We start from the raw sequence: 7,580 nt of genomic DNA, 5'->3' as shown, positions 1-7,580 counted from the left end.
CAGTTACTCAGTCGTGCCTGACTCTTTCTGACCTCAATGGACTGTAGCCCTCCAGGCTCCTCTGTCCATTGGATTTTTCAGGAACGAAGACTGGAGTGGCTTCCCATGTCCTCCTCCAAGGGATCTTCTCAGTCCAGGGACTGAACCAATGTCTCCTGCATCTCTGCCCTGGCAGAGAGATACTTTACCACTGGGACACCTCAGGGTATCAGGGGCTAGGATACCCAAATTCAAGCCTAGCTGCATCATTTATTATCTGTGTCTCACTTTCCTTATCTTTAAAATAAGGAATTTAATCAAATACTTCAAGAGGGTAGTCATGAGCCTTAGGTGAGTTATTATTATATATGTTTATTATAGTTTTCCATGTATACATCTTTCTCCTCACATAAATGTTAAGGTTTTAAGTGCTAGGATTATGTTTTACTTATCTATATCTCAATAAAACCAGCACAATAGCTATAGAAGAGTATATAGTCAATGAATATTTAATCAGAAGGTTGAATAAACCCCATGGAGTTCAGCAGTACACATTTCCATGTAGAAATATATGACAAATCCCTCACTCGATTGGCATTGAAGATGAGAGATAAAGCTCTTTCCCTCCATGTCATCTTACTAAAAAGTGGATTTCCTGCTCCTGAATAAGACAATTGCTGTATATGGGGAAATTTCATATTCTTTGGTGTTTCCTCTCAGAAGTGCAGTAATATAGCATAGATATCAAAATAGCTGGAAATCCTGTTCTCTATTAATGCAGCAGGAATTTCATAATTTAAACAATGCCCTCCTTTGGTTTAACATGATGGTTCATTTCTGAATGTGTTTATCCAGATGATTTTTGTAACAAAATATCCATTAATAAATACTATTATTGTTCCTTTAGTAACAACTCTGCTAAAATATAAATTGTGAAGATAATCTTGTTACAAATGATCAGGAAGCACAAATTTTGCTAAAGTCATATTCATATTATTTCAGAATTGCTATAGAATAGTTCTTGAAATACTTTTACCATCCACTTATTTTTCATTCTACATTTACTTAATAATCACTATATTTTACACATTCTCTACTAGGTGTTGAAGAAGGGGCAACAATGCATTAAGATACAGTCAATACCTTCAATGAACCGTGAGTTTAGATATGAAATCATTTATATCTACTAATCATAGAAGAGTGAAATAAGTGGTATAACTAAGACTCCTATAGGGTGACATGTCAACATAGGAGACAGAGCTAATGTCTGAGGAAGATGTAAGTGGGTAATTAGGTAAGATTTAATTTGAGTTCTATCTACCTTGTGCTGTGCTTAGTCGCTCAGTCGTGTCTGACTCTTCGTGATCCCATGGACTGTAGCCCGTCAGGCTCCTCCGTCCATGGGGATTCTCCAGGCAAGAATACTGGAGTGGGTTGCCATGCCCTCCTTCAGGGGATCTTCCCAATCCAGGGATCGAACCCAGGTCTCCCGCATTGCAGGTGGATTCTTCACCATCTGAGCCACCAGGGAAGCCCCTTATCTACCTTAGTACACAGCAACTCATGTACATTTGAAGATTGAGGCAACACAGAGTTTGTTGTGGTTAAAAATGGAGGGAAAAAAAAACACAACACTTACTGATTGATGGAGAAAATCACATTTCCTAAGTAAGTGCGAAACAAATTAGAAATCTTACACATTTTTTTGTTCAACTGTTTTGAACTATGTAACTATGAAAGCCTGAGGTTTTCTCATTCCTGAGTAACCTCATGGCATTCTTTTTTTTTTTTTTCTCATGGCATTCTTAACTGTACATTTATGTCACACCATGTAACTTGTCCTGCCATTTACTTCACTGAGTTGAAACATCCAACTCTTTTGGTATTTTATGTTGAACTCATATGTCTACTAAAAATACTTGGTTTCTTTTGCTAGAATAACAATCAAAGGACTTTCAACTTAAAGTGTGACTATGAGGTATGGCAAACTTTCTAACATTCAAACATTCTAAATCTCAAAAATCATCAGTATCACTGTAACCACCCTGTTTGACAATTTGCTTTAGGTCTGTGCCCCTAACTTCAATTAGCCAAGCTACGATAGTCTTTAAGATTATGAGTGGTTAACTTTATAACAATGAGAATACAACAGGCAAAAAGCTTAATGAAGATGACAGAGTAACAAAGTCAGTGTTTAAAAATTTTGGAGCCAAAGCTTTAAGAAAAAGCATCTATGTGTGTTTAATTTTTTTACTTGATACTTTTACTTAGTTTTTTATAAATACTTATTAAATAATAACCAACTACCTGAAAATGAATTGTTGATTGATATTTAGGAAGTAGAATCCTTGGATCATAGCATAATGAAATTATATACAGTATTTTAAAAATAGAACAATCAACTATCACTTAGTAAATATTTCTGAATTATTTGTTAAATTTTTCTCACAAAAGTGGATCAATTTTATTAGCTTAATTCAATGGAATAAGTACTTACTGAGAGTCAACTCTGAATATATTTCCATTATTTCTCTAATATGGAAGATAAATCTACTTAAAAAGAGGACAGTGTGATATTAACCTGTAGAATTTTATTGACCCTTTAAAACTTTTTACAATGATATGACTACTACATCATCTTAGGAACAGAGTTTGCCCTTATTGTTAGCATACTTTGAGGTCATACCTATTATGGGTTCATACAAGGCAGATGGACATGAAATCACAACTCAGTCATCAAACAGCTTTTCTAAAGCAACAGGATTAATTCAAGAAATTATCAAGAGATTAAATTGTTTCCTGAGTTTAGGTGCATCTTTGGATATCAGGTTTGAGTCTAAATGAATAGTAATTCTCTTTCTCAAATGTTTTACTTGACATTATAAATGGTACCTGCTTAGTATTATGCTGGGTTTGATTATATGAGTATTTATGACTTATTATTTAATTGATGTAATTCCTACAGATAGTCAAACAGAAATGTAATTTTATGTAGCTTTCCCCTAGACCTCAATCCTGGGAAGCCTACAGTCAGATTTTAATTTTCCTTTGACAAATACAATCACCAAAGTCTGACATTTGAGGACTTAATGATAATCATATAGATTCTCTACATAATTTCCCTTACCAGGCAAGGTTCAAAACTCCTTATTTTTCTGTTTCATATCTACCTTAAATTCTATTTATCTCCAATCTCCTCTGCCTCTTGGAATTGCTAATAACTTCCAGATTTTCTGTGATCAGGTACACCTTCTCACTATGCAGCATTAGCCCTTTATTGTGCATAGAAAAGTGAATGCAACTGACTTGATGTTGATGGCAAGTCATGCATTTTGAAAGTGAGACCAGTGGCTACGATTCTATGATACTAAGTACATTAAATACTGGTTGGTATATCAGCAAAGATCTAGATAGAATGCTTAATAACTTCCCATCAAGGGTCTGGAGACCTTGGTAGTGAATGACTTAGGGGAACACAGTCCCCAGACTTTAATTAATTTTGATTGCAGATTGTAATAGGAAAACTTAGAAATTAACTGGCAAAAGTTAAAATGTACAAAAATATTTCTCACCATGGAAAAATATTCAGATGTTTTAAAATATTTTCACATGATAAACCACAAGGCAAATGATGAATTGCCATCAGGAACATGTAATCTGCCCTATGATAAATTTGAAATATAGAAGGATACTCAATATTCAATGTTTCTACATTTACCTCGCCCCCCCAGAAACTTCCCCCAATTTTTATATGATTCTTTTAGCCAATATGAGTTATAAAAAAGTTAATTGTATAGCAGTTTGATAATATAGCTTCATTTTAACATACTAACATATGGTAAATAAAATTAACTGAGATCAGAAGGACCTAAATTAATGGTCATCCCTCCAATTTTTTAACTGTAAATTTTGTTCAAGTAACTTAAATTTCTGAGTTTTAGTACTGTTGTCTGTGAACATGGGCATAGTAAAGCTGCCTCACTAGGCAGTGTTTTATACAACCCATTTGAATTAACAAAATCAATGGAGTCCTTGCAATGTTTCTCAGGAAGTCTATGTGAAGTCTGTCTTGGTTAATTATTACCCGGTTTTGAGGGTATCTTTTGCATATCTAGAGCAAAACACAGTATCTAAAGACTTAATGTTTCCTGTCTCTAAAAGCAATCTGACTGACTGAATATTTACCCACAAAAACTCAAAAATAATTTGCAAAATAATTATCATGAAAACCAGATTGTTTTGAAATATGCACTTCAATTCTTTAAAAACAACTAGAATTGTCAAAGGAAATAAAAAATTAGGCAAATATATTCAGAAAAAGTTGGAAAAGTAATGTACCTTAGTTAAAAAAAAGGGTTGGGGTGTCAGCTCGAGGCGCCGCTGCTGCAGCCTCCGGAGCCGCGACGCCTAAAGGAGGGAGAAAGGGAGGCCGCGAAGGCCGGGCCAGGCAGTACACGAGCCCGGAGGACATCGGTGCCCAGCTCCAGGCCGAAAAGCAGAAGGCCAGGGAAGAAGAGGAACAGGGAGAAGAAGGTGGAGATGGGGCTTCAGGTGACCCGAAAAAAGAGAAGAAATCCCTAGATTCTGATGAGAGCGAGGATGAAGAAGATGATTACCAGCAAAAGCGCAAAGGCGTGGAAGGGCTCATCGACATTGAGAACCCCAACCGGCTGGCACAGACAACCAAAAAGGTCACACAGGTGGACCTGGATGGGCGCAAGGAACTATCACGGAAAGAGAAGAAATCAAGATCAGAGAGCGAAAGAGCGTTCCATGAAGGTGCATTTAGCGGGGAAGACAGAGCAAGCCAAACCCGCCCTGGCGCCGCTGCCGCAGCCCCTCGCGGCGAGGAGCCCCCCACGGCCTGGGGCCTCCTCTTCATCTTGTACGGAAGTCGTTTGGGGGGGATGGTGGGTGGGGGCTGGGGGAGGGGCAGCCGCATCTTTGAGACAGAAAGATGCAGGACAGCATTTCATAGGTAACCATTCAAATGTTTTGGCTGTTTTTAGAATTCAGAACCCTTGTTGGGGGGTACCCGGGAAGTGGGTTAAGAGGAGCTTCCATTTGTCTGGTAGATTGCGAGGCAGGGGGCGGTTGGGGCCGCAGTAGCTGCTGACAAGTTTGCGATGGCCTATCTGCCCACCCCCGGTGTGTGTTCCCTGGGTGCTCACTCAGAGGGGCTGGCAGTTGGCAGCCCGTGCCCATGGGTCCCTGAGGGTCACGGCCCATCCCGGCCAGTCCCCTCTGACGGACGCCTCCCCCTGCCCTTCCCACCCCCCACTCCCTGCCCCCTACTCTGGCCGGGCCCCGGCCCGTTCGTAACCCTGCCCATGGGTCATTCCGAGAAAGCTGTTTACGGTGCAGCACCCAGGCACAACACGCTCCGCAGATCCAACTTGTATATTTGGCAAATTAAACTTGACATTATCATAAAAAAAAAAAAAAAGAAAAGGGTTGGAAATAATTGCATAATTTTATGTTTCATCAATGAAAATGCAATTATAAATTAATATGTAGTATTTTGGCAATATCAACTCTTTTGCATACAAATGTATAAATTAATAAGTGTTTAATTTGTACAAGTGGTATGAACAAACATACCATACACTACTCTGGATTTTTGATCAAAATTTTTGCCTTGTTATATTGAATTACTGCTTTGCATGTGTGCTTGCTTACACGTTCATGTTATAATGCAGCTGTTTGAGGACAAAGATAACACTAATTCATCTTTATATCATCTGTATTTAGAGTCAGCAAACTACCACCAAATCTGCCCTGCTGCATACATTTGTATGGCCCATGGGCTCAGAAAATTGTGTGAAATTCAAATTTCAGTGTCCTTCAGGAAGGTTTATTAGAATACATTCATTCTTATTAATTTCCATATTAGTTACACCTGCTTCTATACTTTCAGGGTTGATTAGTTGTGGCAGAGACACTATAGATCACAAAGCCTAAAATATTAAATATCTGAATCTTAAAAGAAAAAGTTTGTTGTCTTTATAAGTTTATTGAAAACATATTCACTAACTGTTAGTGAATATTAAATATGACATTATATTTGATTTTATTCTCCATTTTAAGAATGAAGGGCTAATCAGGCTGGTGATATTCCCTAGAATGGTTTCATTCCAAAGATGGGTATATCTTTCCTCTTCTCCTTTGCCTTTAGGTTCTTTTCTTTTCCCAGGTGTTTGGAAGCCCTCCTCAGAAAACCATTTTGCCTTTTGCATTTCTTTTTCTTGGGGGTGGTCTTGATTATTGCCTCTTCTACAATGTCACAAACCTCCACCCATAGTGCTTCAGCCCTGTCTATTAGATCTAATCCCTTGAATGTATTTGTCACATCCACAGCATAATCATAAGGGATTTGATTTAGGTCATATTTGAATGGCCTAGTGGTTTTGCCTTCTTTCTTCAATTTAAGTCTGAATTTTGCAACATGGTGTTCATGATGAGAGCCACAGTCAGCTCCAGGTCTTGTTTCTCCTGACTGTATAGAGCTCCTCCATCTTCAGTCACAAAGAATATAATCAATCTGATTTTGGTACTGACCATCTGGTGATGTCCATGTGTATAGTTGTCTTTTGTGTTGTTGGAAGCGGATGTTTGCTATGACCAGTGTGTTCTCTTGGAAAATCTTTGTTAGCCTTTGCCCTGCTTCATTTTGTTCTCTAAAGACAAACTTGCCTATTACCCCAAGTATGTCTTGACTTTTTACTTTTGCATTCCAATCCCCTATGAAGAAAAGGACATCTTTTTTGGGTGTTAGTTCTAGAACGTGTTATCTTAAGATATAGATACATATCTTAAGGAAATTTACTAAAGTTATTAAATTTAGGCTATTCTTGTAGCTTAAAATGAACAAGGAATTCTCACAGTCTAAGGGGAAGCAAGTCAAATGGAGAGTTCCTGAGGTTTCATTCAAGGGAAGGGAAAAATGTTGGGGAGAGAACAGCAGAAGGGCAGCATCTCATAATTTCCCCAATTGTTCAGTATACTACTTTTAGATATTATTCTTCCCTTTTAATTATAGTATGGAATTTGTATCCATTTAGTTAATGTGATTTTAGTAACTAATTATAAGAGTCAACTGCCAGGAGCCAACACACGAGACCCTACCCATGACAAGGTCATGAGGGAGAAAACCTTACAGGCAAGGCGGATCAGGTTTTCAGGGATTTCGAAAAGGCCAGCTCACGAGATCCCACCCATGACAGGTCACGAGGAGAAAGCCTGACAGGCAAGGCAGATCAGGTTTTCAGGGATTCCGAAAAGCTGCCCCCGGCGCTCACCTTAAAGATGAAATCTGTCTTTCTGATGCTTGCTTCAACAGACTTCTCCCTAATTTCTGTGACAGGCAGAAGGCCTTCCCTGATCTCTTCCTAAATAAGAATCAATTTAGAACTTTAATCAATAAGTTTCCCAGGTGGTGGTATTTTATGAGATTATCCAGGGTGAAAGGAGTGTTTTAATTTAAACTCCTTTGCTGGTAGTTTGTTTGCCAAATGCATTTATGCCCTTGGTACTAATATGCAATGATTGCTTATAATATCCTAATAATAAAATAGCATAAAGAACCTGATTATATAAAAGCC

At 38.1% G+C, this 7,580-nt stretch overlaps 1 pseudogene; it reads left to right on the top strand.

Moving 5' to 3' along the window:
- Positions 1 to 319: 319 nt before the first annotated feature.
- On the top strand, positions 320 to 5,088 carry LOC133062883 (28 kDa heat- and acid-stable phosphoprotein-like; annotated as a pseudogene).
- Positions 5,089 to 7,580: the final 2,492 nt, after the last annotated feature.

This window comes from Dama dama, chromosome 9 (genome assembly GCF_033118175.1).
Source record: "Dama dama isolate Ldn47 chromosome 9, ASM3311817v1, whole genome shotgun sequence".
Classification (NCBI taxonomy): Eukaryota; Metazoa; Chordata; class Mammalia; order Artiodactyla; family Cervidae; genus Dama; species Dama dama.
This window is presented reverse-complemented; position numbering and strand designations above follow the sequence as displayed.